This window comes from Harpia harpyja, chromosome Z, assembly GCF_026419915.1.
Source record: "Harpia harpyja isolate bHarHar1 chromosome Z, bHarHar1 primary haplotype, whole genome shotgun sequence".
Taxonomy (NCBI): Eukaryota; Metazoa; Chordata; class Aves; order Accipitriformes; family Accipitridae; genus Harpia; species Harpia harpyja.
In genome coordinates, this window is record NC_068969.1 from 15,039,402 (window position 1) to 15,052,608 (window position 13,207).

A 13,207-nucleotide genomic window follows, 5' to 3' on the forward strand; every position below is an offset into this window, starting at 1 on the left:
GCGTCAATACTTGGCTGATCTGTGTAATGCTAAGCACAGAGGAGCAGAGCTGAGCTACCAGTTGCTAGCTAATGGGAGGATTAGCTAGGCCTGCAGATGGGCTGGCATAACTTGAGCAAGAGGGCAAATGTGTGGAAAAGTCGAACTCGGACTGTGGGTGAAGGTGGTACAGCTTTTCGTCCAAAGAGCATCTGCTGCACAAATGGTGGGCAGGAAAGCAAAGTGAAAGCAGTTGTGTGGCTGGGGCTTGAAAAGTGTTTTGCAGTGAGTCAGTGCAGCTTTGCTTAATGTTTGTTACTACTAATAATTGTATTTATATTCCTGGCCAGCCCATGTACTCTGAGGTTTATATGTGATAATCAAATCCAATCAGAATATATTCACAAACTCTCAGGTAGGATCCATTTATCAAATAGCATCCTCCAAGGTGGGCTGGAGAACGGGGAAATCAAACAGATTGACAGCAAAGAGTTTTCAAAGCCATGAAATAATGTAGCAATGCCTTTTCCCACTGATCTGGGGAAGAGTAGGGATGAGAACCCGGCCTGTGGGTATAGGGGGTACATGCTGTGGTCAGCCTGTGAAACTTTCTCAGTACTGGGGTGATCCTGAATTTCTTGAGGTTCCTTTGAGGCTTTCTCATTGAATGCAGATGATTCAAGAAGAATGTGGCTGTTTCAGAGGGATCTTTGTCAACTGTTTTAATAGTCTGGAGAGCAAATTATTCAATCTCACCCTTAAATGTTTACATTGAATGGCTGTTTAAAATCTGTAACTGTTGGAACAGAAAGTGTTGCCATGTCACTGTAAAAGGTGAACAAATTCTCCATCATTTTAAATACAGAACAGAAATGTTTGCTGTTTATTTCTGTTTTCTGCATCATGTTTGACAATTTTTCCATCCTCATCTATTATGAAATCTGCAACATGCTAGGATTTAATGTCATGCTAATATATTAAATTTCCATATTTTTATTATTCTACAAGTCATAGAGTTTCCTTCAATACCTTTAGGTTCCTTTTTCAAATTGCCTGCTCTTCCTTGTTGCTGATTTATGCTTCCTGAGATCATAGCCATCATTTTTCCATTTGTGAGTGAACTTTAAAATTATTTTTACAGCTCACATTTTAATTGGATATTTTTCCTTTTTAACTAAAGAAACCCTCTTTCATGGTTTTTAGGGTTTTTTTTGGTTTTGTTTTTTTTCTTACCTCCTGGATATTATTCACTTGCACTTTATTTGCCTCAAAATAATTTTCAGTTTCTGTTTTGGCTGGTCAGTTTTTCAGAGTACCAGCAGTTAGCATTAGTGGTCAAGCTGGTATCTGCAGAGAAAAATGAAATGCAGTCATGATTACTAGTAGTGAAGCCATGATGAATATTTAGGTTGGTGATTCGTTCTCTTTATCTATTTTTTCATCTAGGGAGATTGACTGCTGAACCGTCTCAACTGCTATATTTTTTTGTGTTAGAAAAATAGCCATTTCTAAAGTGTTTCCTGAAGTTGAGCCCCTGTGGTAATGTAACTTCTTCCACATATTATGGTAGATGTATTTCAGTAGGTCTGGAGGGGTCTCAGAGTGACGGCTCTTAATGCACTGTGGTAGCGTCCTATACTAACTGGGTCTTAAATTTATAGACAAACCTCTAATTCTGTTTTCTTTGTGTTTAGGAAGCAAATACGGCAGTTTGAGTCAGGACAGAGCAGGAATTATGGTGATGGGTGACTCGATAAAGAGGTAAAAGTTGCAAATTCAGTAAAGGACCAAAGAAAGTTCCTGACTCAGGAAGGGTCAGGTCTAAAGGCACGTTAAGGCACTTGAGCTAATTTCGGATGTGTGGGCAAATCACCCTCATGGGTTGGCAGGTGGAAGATGGACCCCTCATAGAGACCATCAGCCCTCCAGGAGGAACGAGGAGAGGCTGAAGCTTCAAGTACTCGAATGTATTAAGCTGAGACTGAGGATGTTGCTACTTGGGGGAGTCAGATTTTGGCTGTGGGGAGCACAGCTGACAGTTCAGTGCTGCTGTCTCACGGCACTGGGAGCAGCAAGGAGGTCATGACTAAGGACCTGCTTCATGGAGCAATGCAAGATGGATTAAGCAGGGGAAGGACTGGTCAACTGTAAGAGCTCATGGTGCTAGAAATGAAAGAGAAAATCATAACTGCAAATAACAGGTGAAAGCAGTTGAAATTAATTAGGACTGTAGCATGAGGTGAAGTTGCAGAAAGCTGCATACCATGCTGTACATAACTACTTGCTGATTATCACAATCTCTTTGTTTTGTCCACAATTCCTCGAGGCAAACTGTAGCCCCTTCGCTTGAGGAGTCAGAGGAACAATCAGGTTTTGGCCTCGGAGAGAAATCCTTGTCAACTTGAACAAGTAAAACATCCATGCTGCTTATTCTATGTTTTTCATATGCTTATTGGCTGTTAGTTTAGCATTTTACAAGTGAGGCCAAGAAGAGACGATATTATTTTCTCTTTTCACATTTTTTTCTATGAATTTATTCTTCATGTCCTTGCTGCAACTAAGTTTCCCCCCTATTGTTCTTGGTATTGGCATTATACATAGATAAAACAATTTAAGAGTGTATTTTTCCTAGTTAGGCAGAGCAGAGATATGATATACCATAGGCACATGTGTCAACATGATGCGCCTGCCTGTCTTTATTTTCTCAGTTTGCTTGTGGTCCATTTAAAATTAGATTACAACTGATTGGTTCCTGCATTCAAACTACTTTGCACGACACTCCATCCACAGGCGTATAAAACAAAACTGAGGTGACTGGAAAGCCTAAGGGATCAATTCCAAATATCACTGTGTAATAAAAACTGTATTTCCTTAATTTTTTATTGATTCAGCTCTCATTCTCCTGTAATGCTGCTGCGGTAATATTAAAACTCAGTGACTGACAGTGCCGTCCCATAGAAGTGATTTAAATAGCAGTACCAGGGAAGAAAGCAGGCTTTGCTTTTGCAACAATTTTGCTCAAACTGGCCCTGAGGATCTCCCTTGCAGGGAGGGAATAGGCTGTGCACCTTTTCCACTTTGAAATACATCATCTGTATTTCTTCCAGCCCCGTGCTATGCCTGTGAAGCCAGCAGGATGCCTGCTGTTGGCACGGCTGCGTGCAGCCTGCAGGCTTTAAAAGCAAGTATGAATATTTGGGTTGTAGATGGGAACGGGTTATTTGTGTAGGGTACAGAACTGATGCTTGTTCAGATGCAAACCCCAGACTATTCTTCATGTGATCCACGATACAAAACAAAGGAAAAGAGCATTCCTGTGAAAGGGAAGGAATTCAGCTAATTAATAGTCACAAAATGTGTGCTGCTTACAGGTGGGAATTTCAAAGGACCTTATGAGGTTTGGATTCACAGAGCCAGTCAGTGAAGTGGGAGCTGGGCATGGGAGTCGCTCAAAGTGCCCAGAAGTCCTTGCCTGCCCATGGAAAATGGGATGGAGATTTTGTTACATGCTGTGAACCTCCAGAGTCTGCAACACTGTGCTGATGAGAGGCGTTTCTCAGTCTCTGCTGCCCATGAGGCATTTGGCTGGGGAAGCAGGGTATTCACAGCACTCTGGCATGGGTTTCTGCTCCCTGTGGGCATGCACAAATAAAGGAGAATGCTAAAAATGAAATAAAACTTGAAAGTAGATATATGGGAGCTCCAGAGGCTGCTGGATAGTAACTGGTTTCTCTGTCAAGACAGGTTAATCTGTTCTCATAAGCATCCCAGAACCATAAAAAAGCCACGGCCCAGAGTCTGTTTCTGGACTGGGGAAATCTTAATGGAAACAGTCTCCTGCAGGAGTTCCCCAAGGTCTGGCAGAGACAATATTTTATGTTGGGGTAGGTATAAATCTCCAAGATGTTTGTGATCCAAAACTTGGAAACAAAAGCCAGGGAAAGTTTGATCAAAATTGTCCCAGTTGAGATGTGCTAACCAGAATGATTCACAGAAACTAAACTGTGCTTAATGGGTACGTCTGGAGTGACCCAAAACTGTTCAGTGGCAATTTGTGGAAGAGGACAGTGGCGGAGCCTTGGCAGAGGCTGGGTGCTAGGAGCAAAGCTGAAGGCCTTCTCCCTTGGCTCAGCCTGATTTAAAAAGCAAATCAAACCCACCCCTGAAAAAAACAAGCATCTGCGGTCTCGTCCAAAACGAGCATCTCTGCACCCAAGAGGGGAAGTGACACCCACTTTGACACTAAGTGGCCGTTTCATTTGCTCTGCAAACTCTGTGCTTGCAGTTGATATCAGATACTAATTAAAAGAGTGAAAAAAAGGTGGCTCAGCCCTCGGCTGAGTGGCATGGACAGCCCCTTGAGCTGCAGAGGCACATGAGCATCTTTGCTTCTATGCAGGGTGGGTGGGAGCTAGCAGCGCTGCTAGCTCAGCCAGGAGCAGCAGGTGGAGGGGAGCAGAGCCCACGCCACCCTCTGTCACACCAGGGAAGTCTCTCACCCTGGGCCCAGCAAGGGATGAGTGCCCCGTCCCATCATCGCTTCCTAAAGCGGAGGGCTGGTTTCTCTGAACTTGTTTTCTGTTGACTGAAGTCAGGCAGTGGTATTGTTCAGGTGCGATACTGAATGAATATTGAGTGTGCCTCTAAAATAAAGTCATTATTTAGGAGCTCATTAAAGTACCGGCCTTGAAAAAATTTCCTACTGCTAATATCCTCTTCCATCACTGTGTCAGGGATGAGAGCTGGTTTAGAGAAAGGGCTGTGTGCTCCACAGCCGCCTCCCTCCTCTTACCTGGGGGGCTGCTGGCACCAGGGCTGGGATAAAACTTTTTTAAGCCTAGAGCTAAGAAAGCACCAGGTGTTAACACGAGCTGTAAATTGCTAAGTAACTCTGGCAAAGTCCCTCAGCACCCTCATTTCCAGAAAAGACCCTGAGGCTATTTTCTCTCTGCTCCTTCCTTTAGCTAGCTGGGGTATTGCTCCCTGCTGTGAAAGCACGCTTCTCCCTCTTGGTTTCCCATCCCGCTTTCCCCTTTCTCTCCTCATGCTCCTGAGGTTCACCTCTTGCTGTGCCTGCAGGATTTGCAATGGGAAGGAAGAGAGCAGCCATTGCTGTTCCCACCCTTTGCCATCCCATGTGCTGGGAGGCGGCTGGAGCCCCAGGAGACACTGTGGACCCCTGTCCCATGGGGACACCTCTGAGCTTGCAGCTTGGGGAGCGGCATGGGGCTGCCCACTTTCAGTTGCTTGAAGGTAACTTTAGAAAGGTCACAAACAAGTTGCTGGACTTCACCGTCACAAAGAACTTTCTTGCAGCCCTGTTACAGTTTCCTAGGTGGACTCTGTCAGCATTATTGCTGTGTTGGCAGATAGCAAGGTTCTCGACTCATCATGGTGGGATTCAGGAGGACAGCAAGTGTCTGGGCTGGAGAGCCTGTCTGCAGCCCACCTTTCCTTTAGACGGTGTGCAAAGGCCTGCTGGAGCTTAAATAAATACTAATTTGCAGTAATGGCATTTAATCCTCTTCAAACCATAATTTACAGTATCAGATTATTATCATAATATCTGATCTACAGTTCTTAATGCTTTATTGTTATCCCATTACAAGGAGTTCTGCTGGCACTGCATATTGTCTATTTCTCTTACAAATGTTCTACAGAAACCTTATTAATTATTAGACTCATAAAACACCTGTTAATGTTACCATTTTAATAAATCTCCTTAATTAAATTAGGTGGTTCTGATAGTAATCCTCTAATGTCCACTGCCTTTCTGTTCTCATCACAGTCTGATTGTAGAGTGGGAAGCAGTGTTCAATTATAATTGATGTAGGCCATAATTCAGAACCAAATTATAACATATAAAGCCATATGATCGTTGAGGAATATAATGGATCCCCACACTAAAGTGTCATTTGGATTGATTAGTGCTGTTTCTAGAGCCTTGTTAGAGGTGAGAAAAGGCTTAATTCAAAAGGATCTTTTTTTGCTTTTCTTTTTCTCTTTTTGTCTTAAATTCATGCACTCTATTTCCTCCTTGATAAGCAGCATCTAATTCAGCTACTTTGGTATAGTGTTCACAAAACCTACTTTCCCACTTGTGTTTCAGTTCTGAAGCTGACCTTTTTTTTTTTAATTTATTTTTTAAAGCAGAGTACATGATGATTTTATTTAATGATTTAATAAAACTTTTCCTCCTGAGATAGGCGCAAGAAATCTTGCTGATCTATTACTGCTGCTACCCAACCATGAAAGTACAGTTATATATGATACAGCAATACTAAAGCCATAAGCAAAAAATTAAAAGTATATCAGAATGAAGACCTTACCCTAGCTGGAAAGTTGATTAGGCACCAGGAAGGTTTCCCACACTGGAGCAAACGTGCTGCTCGCTTGGGTCCAGGTCAGTTCCTCTCTGCTCGGAGAAACCTGTCCTGGAGACCACGCTGGTGCTCACCCAGATCCGGTTCGCATGTGGGGTCTTAGCATCTCTCAGCCTTGATTGCTTCTTTTCAGCTTTCTGAGTAGAGATGTGCCATGTTTTATGGGATTAGTGATGATCTCTTATCTTTCAGGAAACCCTAGAGCAAAGAGCAGTGCTTTCCCAGGACCGTGGTGAGAACCTGACTGTCAGCTCTCCAGACCTTTTCTGCTACTGGGGAAAGCCTCTGTTTTACATTGCTTCACTGCTTGCCTCCCTTCCCATCATACTCATTTGCCTACCCCATGACAGCTACAGTCATTTATTGCCCAGGAAAGCAATGTAGCAAAATGTTATCTGTGGTTTTAATTGATTGTAATATAACTTAGAAGCTCGTGTCATACCAGTTTCCCTTCAGGGTCTCCCTCTTGCCCTGTGCATGCCTGCTTCCTCCCTTCCCAGTGCAGTCCTCCTCCCCTCCCGTGGGCTTCAGTATCCAGCCCCTGTGAACCTAGCTGAATGCCCTCCTCAGTAGGATATTGGCAACTTCTTGCCCCATTTCATGAGGTGGATCCCATCTCTCCCAGGTAATCCTCTTTTCTCAAAGAAGTTCCCATGGTTGCAATTTCTGAATCATTTGTGAATCAAGCAAAGGATGCTATGGCTACTTTTTATGTGATCTGATGCTTTAAAAAAAAACTTGCTTTCTTCCTTTTAAAACTGTATTACACACCAAGAATATTTTGGAGAGAAAAAGCTGCAAACTTCATTTGAAAATGTTGAAATGAAATATTTTGACTTTTTAAAAATGAAACATTTTTGTGTGTTGGGATTATTTGTCTCATGTTTTCCCACAGTGGAAATATTTTATCAATTTTTTTTCCACATTTGCTCAGAGCTTGCTGGAACTGTGTTGTTTTGATTCCCTCTGCAGTATTACCTTTGGTTGCTCATTTGCTTAGCTCCAGGTCAATCAGTTTTGGGGTTTGCATTCCTGCCCCATGTGTATCCCCACTATATGCCCTTTCAGGCAGGGACTGAATAGGGACAGAAGGTGAGGACTTCAATCCCAAGTCATTGAAAACAAGAAATAAGTGGAAATCCATGGAAAGCAGATGTGGAATTTGGACTACTAAGGGGTAGGTGCGACACAGGTAACTTGCAAGTGATCGAAAAGCCCCATGAACAAAATGAGGTGCTCGTTTGGTATGTCTGACCGACTTGCATGTCATGCTCTAGCATTTTTCTACTGCCTGAACTGCGGCCATTGCTTGTTGTAAGCCTGCAGGAATTTGTAAGGAGCAAATTCTGCAGCCGACACTTACAATGAGGCGTTAGCTCCTGGTGCACACGGTGGATCTTCCTGTGGGAAAGAGGCGATGCCTCTTTCTCTGTCCCTCTCTGCACCGAGCGGAAGATCCCCCATTCACTTGGGCACAATGTGATAATTGACATGGAGTTTCCTGGAGCTGAATACTGCCTGCCCGAGGTCAGCGTCTGCTCTTCCATCTTGCCTTCCTTTGACATCCAATGTGAACACCCAGCGTCCAGCAATCGAGGGAGTCCTCCAAGCTGATGAGGCTTTTTGTTGCTAAGAGATGACCTTGGAGGAGCAACAGTCATTAACTTGTTGGGAGTGGATAAGGAACTGCGAATTAAAGCAATTTGAAAACACTTCTACCCTCGTACATTAATTGCCAACAGAGGGAAAACTGGGGTATCCTGGTTACTCTTGGAGCGTGGTTGTTCCAATGGATTGTTTGGATGTTTCACAGTGGGGCTACAACTGTACTTAAGTATTGCAGTCCTCCCTCTCTTTGTCTCTTTTGGGGTGCATGCAAAGCATGGCAGAGCCCAGCAGCTGCTCGGTCCTGTCTTTGGTCTCTGCTTGTCACACAGAGACACTCGGTGACTATTAATGTGTTAAATGTGGTGATGCTCAGAAGCAGCGTGTGGCTCAGCCTTACCGAACTTTGGTAGATGAAGCGTGTCTGTTGAGCTATATTCCTACTAGAGGGGAGATGCATTGCTCTTCCTACTAGGAGATAATGCATTAATTATCTTGGTTTCAGGGCATTTTTTTGGAATGTCACGCATCTCCGCTGGGAGAGGGGAGGCAGCATGGAGTCGCTCTTGTCCTAAGCACACTGCACTTTGTGCCTCACCCTCCCCAAATAATTCTTTGGACCATTTAACATCAACAAAATCATGCCTGTGGGCCCTTTGCAAGAAGCAGCATGTGATTTCTGCCTTGGGATGCCCGATCCTGCCCAGCAACACCTTCCTGGCCGGGAGGAAGTCCCTCGGTCAGCGCAGCTTGTTCTATCTGCCCTCGTCCCCGCAGTGTTTTAGCAATCAACTCGGCTCCCTATTGCTGGGGTGAAGGCTTTGGGGGCAGCTGTCTCCAACGTGCCGGTGTGGCTGCGTTAGCATCCTTTCTGCTCTGGCCCAGGGCAGCGCAGAGCACAGCTGTGCTGTACAGTGAAAAGCCTTTCCTGCGTCCTGCACAGAGACAATCACTTACTGCACATTAGTGGGATGTAGTGGAAAATTTATGTATGATTTCTCTCTGTTCAGATCGAACAGAAATACCATTCTGTGAGAGAAGTGGGCCTCAACAGAGCTGAATGGCTTGAAGAATTGGTCCTATCGAGGCTGATAATCTTCCCTAGCGATAACGCAGTGGATTATACAGCGATTGGATGTTTAGAGTACGCTGACCTTAATCTCCCTTAACTTTGGTTTTCCTTCCCATCTGATAATAATGGAGAAAGTACAACATGTGCCATAGAAGATTACACACATCCTGCCGCACTTTGCAGATGGCCAATACAAAAATCAGAGACAATGCTAAAATAATTAAAATGCCCACAAAAATAAACCAGTGTATTCAGCTCCTTTTATGAGGCTGTGGCTAAGGAAACTGAGCCAGCCGGCCTGAAATGCACAATATAAATGTGAGTAGATCTTATTAAGATTCTGTGTGGCTGTTAAAGCACCCTCAGCCGTTGCTTCCAGCTTAGCATCACTGCTAATGGGGAAGAGAGGGAGAGATTAGTTTAGGCTACTTTGAGACACCACAGATATACGCAGGAGGCATCCTCTGTCGCTTGAACTTGTATTTCACTGACCTGCTATGTGGTGAGTGGAGTGCCAGAAATACAGAAGAGTTGGCACGTAAAATCCATGTCTACTCTATCTACTCTGTCAAGGCTAAAAAAAGTCCTGAATGAGCCTTGGAGAGTCAACAAATCACTGAAACAGCAGCTAAAAGAGGAAGTTCAGCACGAGTTCAAGTCATTAAAATTCCCTCTAATGTATACTCTCGCAGACCAGTGGGCTAAGTGCGATCCTGGTGAGCGGAAGGACGTATGTGAACTCGTACACAAGTGGAAAATGGGCAACGTTGATGTGACTGACCTTCAGCATTGAAGCCTGATCATTCCTGTCATTTGAGATGGCTGTGCAGGAAGAAAAGGTCAGTGGTGCACCTCTAAGCTGGAGATGGTGAGAAATCAGCTTTCTGCACAGCTTGCTTGGGCAAATCCCCACCCGTGTGCAGAGGAGTGTGGCATATTTATGTCTTGGACTTTTGGTGGTACTGGCATGAGGTCCCAAAGGGGAAGGCAACTAGGTAAAGGAGTGGCTGTGGTGGAGTACGAACATAGATCATTCATTTAGAAAACATCCTTTCCTAATGGTAATTTCTGGCTAAAAAGCAGACAAGGCCTATGAACAGTATCTTCCTTTTATGTTCCTCCACACAGGCAATGTGGAAAAAAAGGAGACTTAAACCTGCATTGTCTACCTTACCCACAATGCTCATTGCCTCCAATGGGAGTTTTGCTCAGGAAATGCAAAACAGAGCTGGCAACTATATTTCCATTTATTCAATAGTTCTGAGATTGAAAACGATAGACACTGGGCAAAAGAAATAACAGGGGCATCTCATATCCATGTGTCGCTTCATTAAACATCTGAAAATGGCAATGAAAAAGCAGAGATTGCAGAATGAGATTTCCAGACAGCAGGATGATAACATAAAAGACTCTGTCCTCTGTTTGTACAATACATATGTGGTCAGAAAAATAAAGGCAGCAAACTATCTTACTATATAATAGACAAGGATTTTCAAGGCTGTTATTTTGGATGCACGGGAAGTAGAAAACTGCTTTACACAAGAGTGTCACTTGTTAACTTTGGATATGTGATATGTGAATGTATAACTGAGATAAAAAATCATGTGGTTTCATCCTTCTCCTTGTCAGAAAATATTTACATTCAGAAGCTCCAGAAGTAACATTGAGTAGCTAAGGAATATATGACAAGATATTGTAAAGCTAACTGACATTGTGTGCAAGAAAATTAGTCTTTAGAAAACAGGTTATTTGCTTTTATTGCTGTTTTAAATAGAAAAGATTTGATCAATCTTTGCCCCCTCAATATGGGAAAAAAAGTGACTAGACCACAAATTCCTGAAAAGCTGCCTGAAGGCACGACGGTTGCTGAAGGAAGGTTTGCTCTTTCATACTTGCAGAGGCGTCAGGTGGCTGTGGGCAGCAGAACAGTCCTCCTGTTTTCAGATCCCTCTTTTGGAAGTGGTAGCATCCCACACCTCATCCCCTCCTGTCTGAGCCCCACCAAAGAGATGGGGATAAAGCAATCCCATGGTTTAGTAAGCCTAAAGTGCCCAGGTCTGAGGGCTTTCTCAGGTCTTTCTTGCTCTTCTTGCTAACAAAGTTTTTGACACTAAAAACATCCCACAGTTGAGCTGAGGGGATGGTCTTCATATTAAGGATGATCTTTGGATGATCAAGGTCAGCCTGAGTGGAGGAGACAGCGTTGGGTGACTCTGGCATAGCACCAAAGTCTTTGAGGAGCCCAGCAGAAGCTCCTGGGTCTGGAAGTGGTCTCGCTGGTCCTAAATATTGCAGGCTTCTGCTCCCAAACTGTTTGTGTTTCTCCTGTGCTGATTTGGAGGAGCATTTCAATTTGTGTTCACATCAGAAAGGAAAATGGAGTGAAAATATTTTGCCCCAAACGAAATTCAGATGACTGATTCAAACCTGTCAAGTCCATTATGACTCCAAATAAGTTTCCCTGACCGCTTCCATCCACACAGTTTAGCTTTTGAAATAGGTATTAAATCTGAGGGTGAATAATTAAAATGCTGGGGATAGGCAGTCTCCCAGCCATCCTTATGGATAACTTGGTCCTGCTGCCACAGGGATTGACTCTGCAGCTGTGGAAGGTGGAAAGCTTTCAGCAGCACCTGTAAATCCATGCTTGTGGACTTTCAAAGCCCATCTCTGCCTCAGGAGAACCATGTGTAAACAACAGCATGTTGGGATCTTGCTGTAAGAACGGGTTTAAACCAGTTGCCCGTCATCCTTGCCAGTCCCATGCTGGCATCATCCCTGGAGCAGAAATCACCTACCCGTGGCCTTCACCCTGGGCAGCTCTCTGCCACAGCTTGTCACCCTGCCTCTCGCTAACAAACTCCCATCAAACTCTGAAAGCTGCACCACCTCTCCAGAGCAGAGGTAGGAGCAAGCTTCAGACCTGGTGTGGAGGCCGGGGTAGAAGGGACTGTCCCAAACCCTGCCTATGTGTGGGTGACTTGTCTTTCGGCTTAGCTCAGCCTCCCAGCCCCCGGCACCACCCTGATGGTCCCTAAACCAGCCCTGCTGCAGTGGAGATGCTCCGAAAGCCTTTTCTGACAAGGGGAAATTTGTAATGTAAATTCCTGTTTGAATGCTTCTTTTTATTTGAGGTTTGTCCTTTTTTGGGGGGGAAAAAAGGGATATATGCTTTGGCTTCTACTAGCTTGTGCTGTTAGGTCCCGAGACAGGCAATGAAGCCTGTAATTCCAGCTGTGTCTCCACATCAGGCCAGCTGCTGTATGCCTGCCCGGTGGCCCTTCATGCCACCGCGGTCTGCTGCCATCCACCTTGTCACCCTGGCACAAATCTTTGGAGGCAAATCACCTATTTAACCAAATTCGAATCCAGCTCCCTCACCGGGGAAGGGCTGTCCCTGACCTCCTGCCATCCTTTTGTGTGTCCCTGAGTGGCTGAGCTCCCAAACCAAAGGGAGCAGAGGGGCCAGGAGGAGCCCAGCCAGCACCAGCAGGTCAGGTTTTCGGTCACCCAAATCTCACCTGCTGTCCAGGTGGGCTGCTGCTAATTTTGAGGCTCATCCTCATTGGCTCCCATGTGCTCTCCTCTCACTGTTGTCAAGGGCTTTGCCTTTTCACTTCGACCATTAAAAGGGACTTTTTAATTAGGTTTTTGCTGCATCTGTATCTGTACAGCATTTCACAAGTTATGTGGTTCCCTGCACACCTTTGGTTTGTGTTGGCTCTGTAATTATATTGATGGAGAGGGATTCCCCAGGAGCTGCCAGCCTTGCCGATGCATCCCTGCTGGTGGCACCCAGGCTGTGGGCTCTCACACATGGTGGCACTGGGGGTGAGAGCAGGAAGGTGACGATGAACATCTCAATCCCTGCACCAGCATCCAACCTAAAAGCCCAGCGCTGCCACTGGCAAGTAGCACATATCACAGCGGCAGCGAAGCCTGCAGCCTCTGGAGTCCGGATGCATTAGAGCCTAAAGAGAGAGCTGTGCTCCCTAATGGACACACGCCGTGTTTTTGAGCATCTGTGCATCTTTTCCTGATTGTCTGCTGCTGAGCCCTCGTTTCAAGCAGCGCTGTATGCCAGCAATGGCTCTTCCAAACTTCCTTGATCGTGTCTGTGCCTGTTGCTCGATGCTTGCACGATGAAATGGAAGGCAGCAAGAGTGAC

The 13,207-nt window shown here is 44.9% G+C and overlaps 1 long non-coding RNA gene across 6 annotated transcripts in view; it reads left to right on the forward strand.

Moving 5' to 3' along the window:
• Window positions 1–10,654, forward strand: part of LOC128137227 (uncharacterized) — a 31,967-nt gene extending 21,313 nt beyond the window's left edge. For 2 of the 6 annotated variants that reach the window (XR_008233612.1, XR_008233616.1), the window contains exons 5-6: window positions 1,674–5,232; window positions 9,732–10,654. This is a non-coding gene — a long non-coding RNA (uncharacterized LOC128137227). The remainder of the gene's footprint in view (window positions 1–1,673; window positions 5,233–9,731) is intronic. The other 4 variants (XR_008233613.1, XR_008233615.1, XR_008233617.1 and 1 more) reach the window with 4 other exon arrangements.
• Window positions 10,655–13,207: the final 2,553 nt, after the last annotated feature.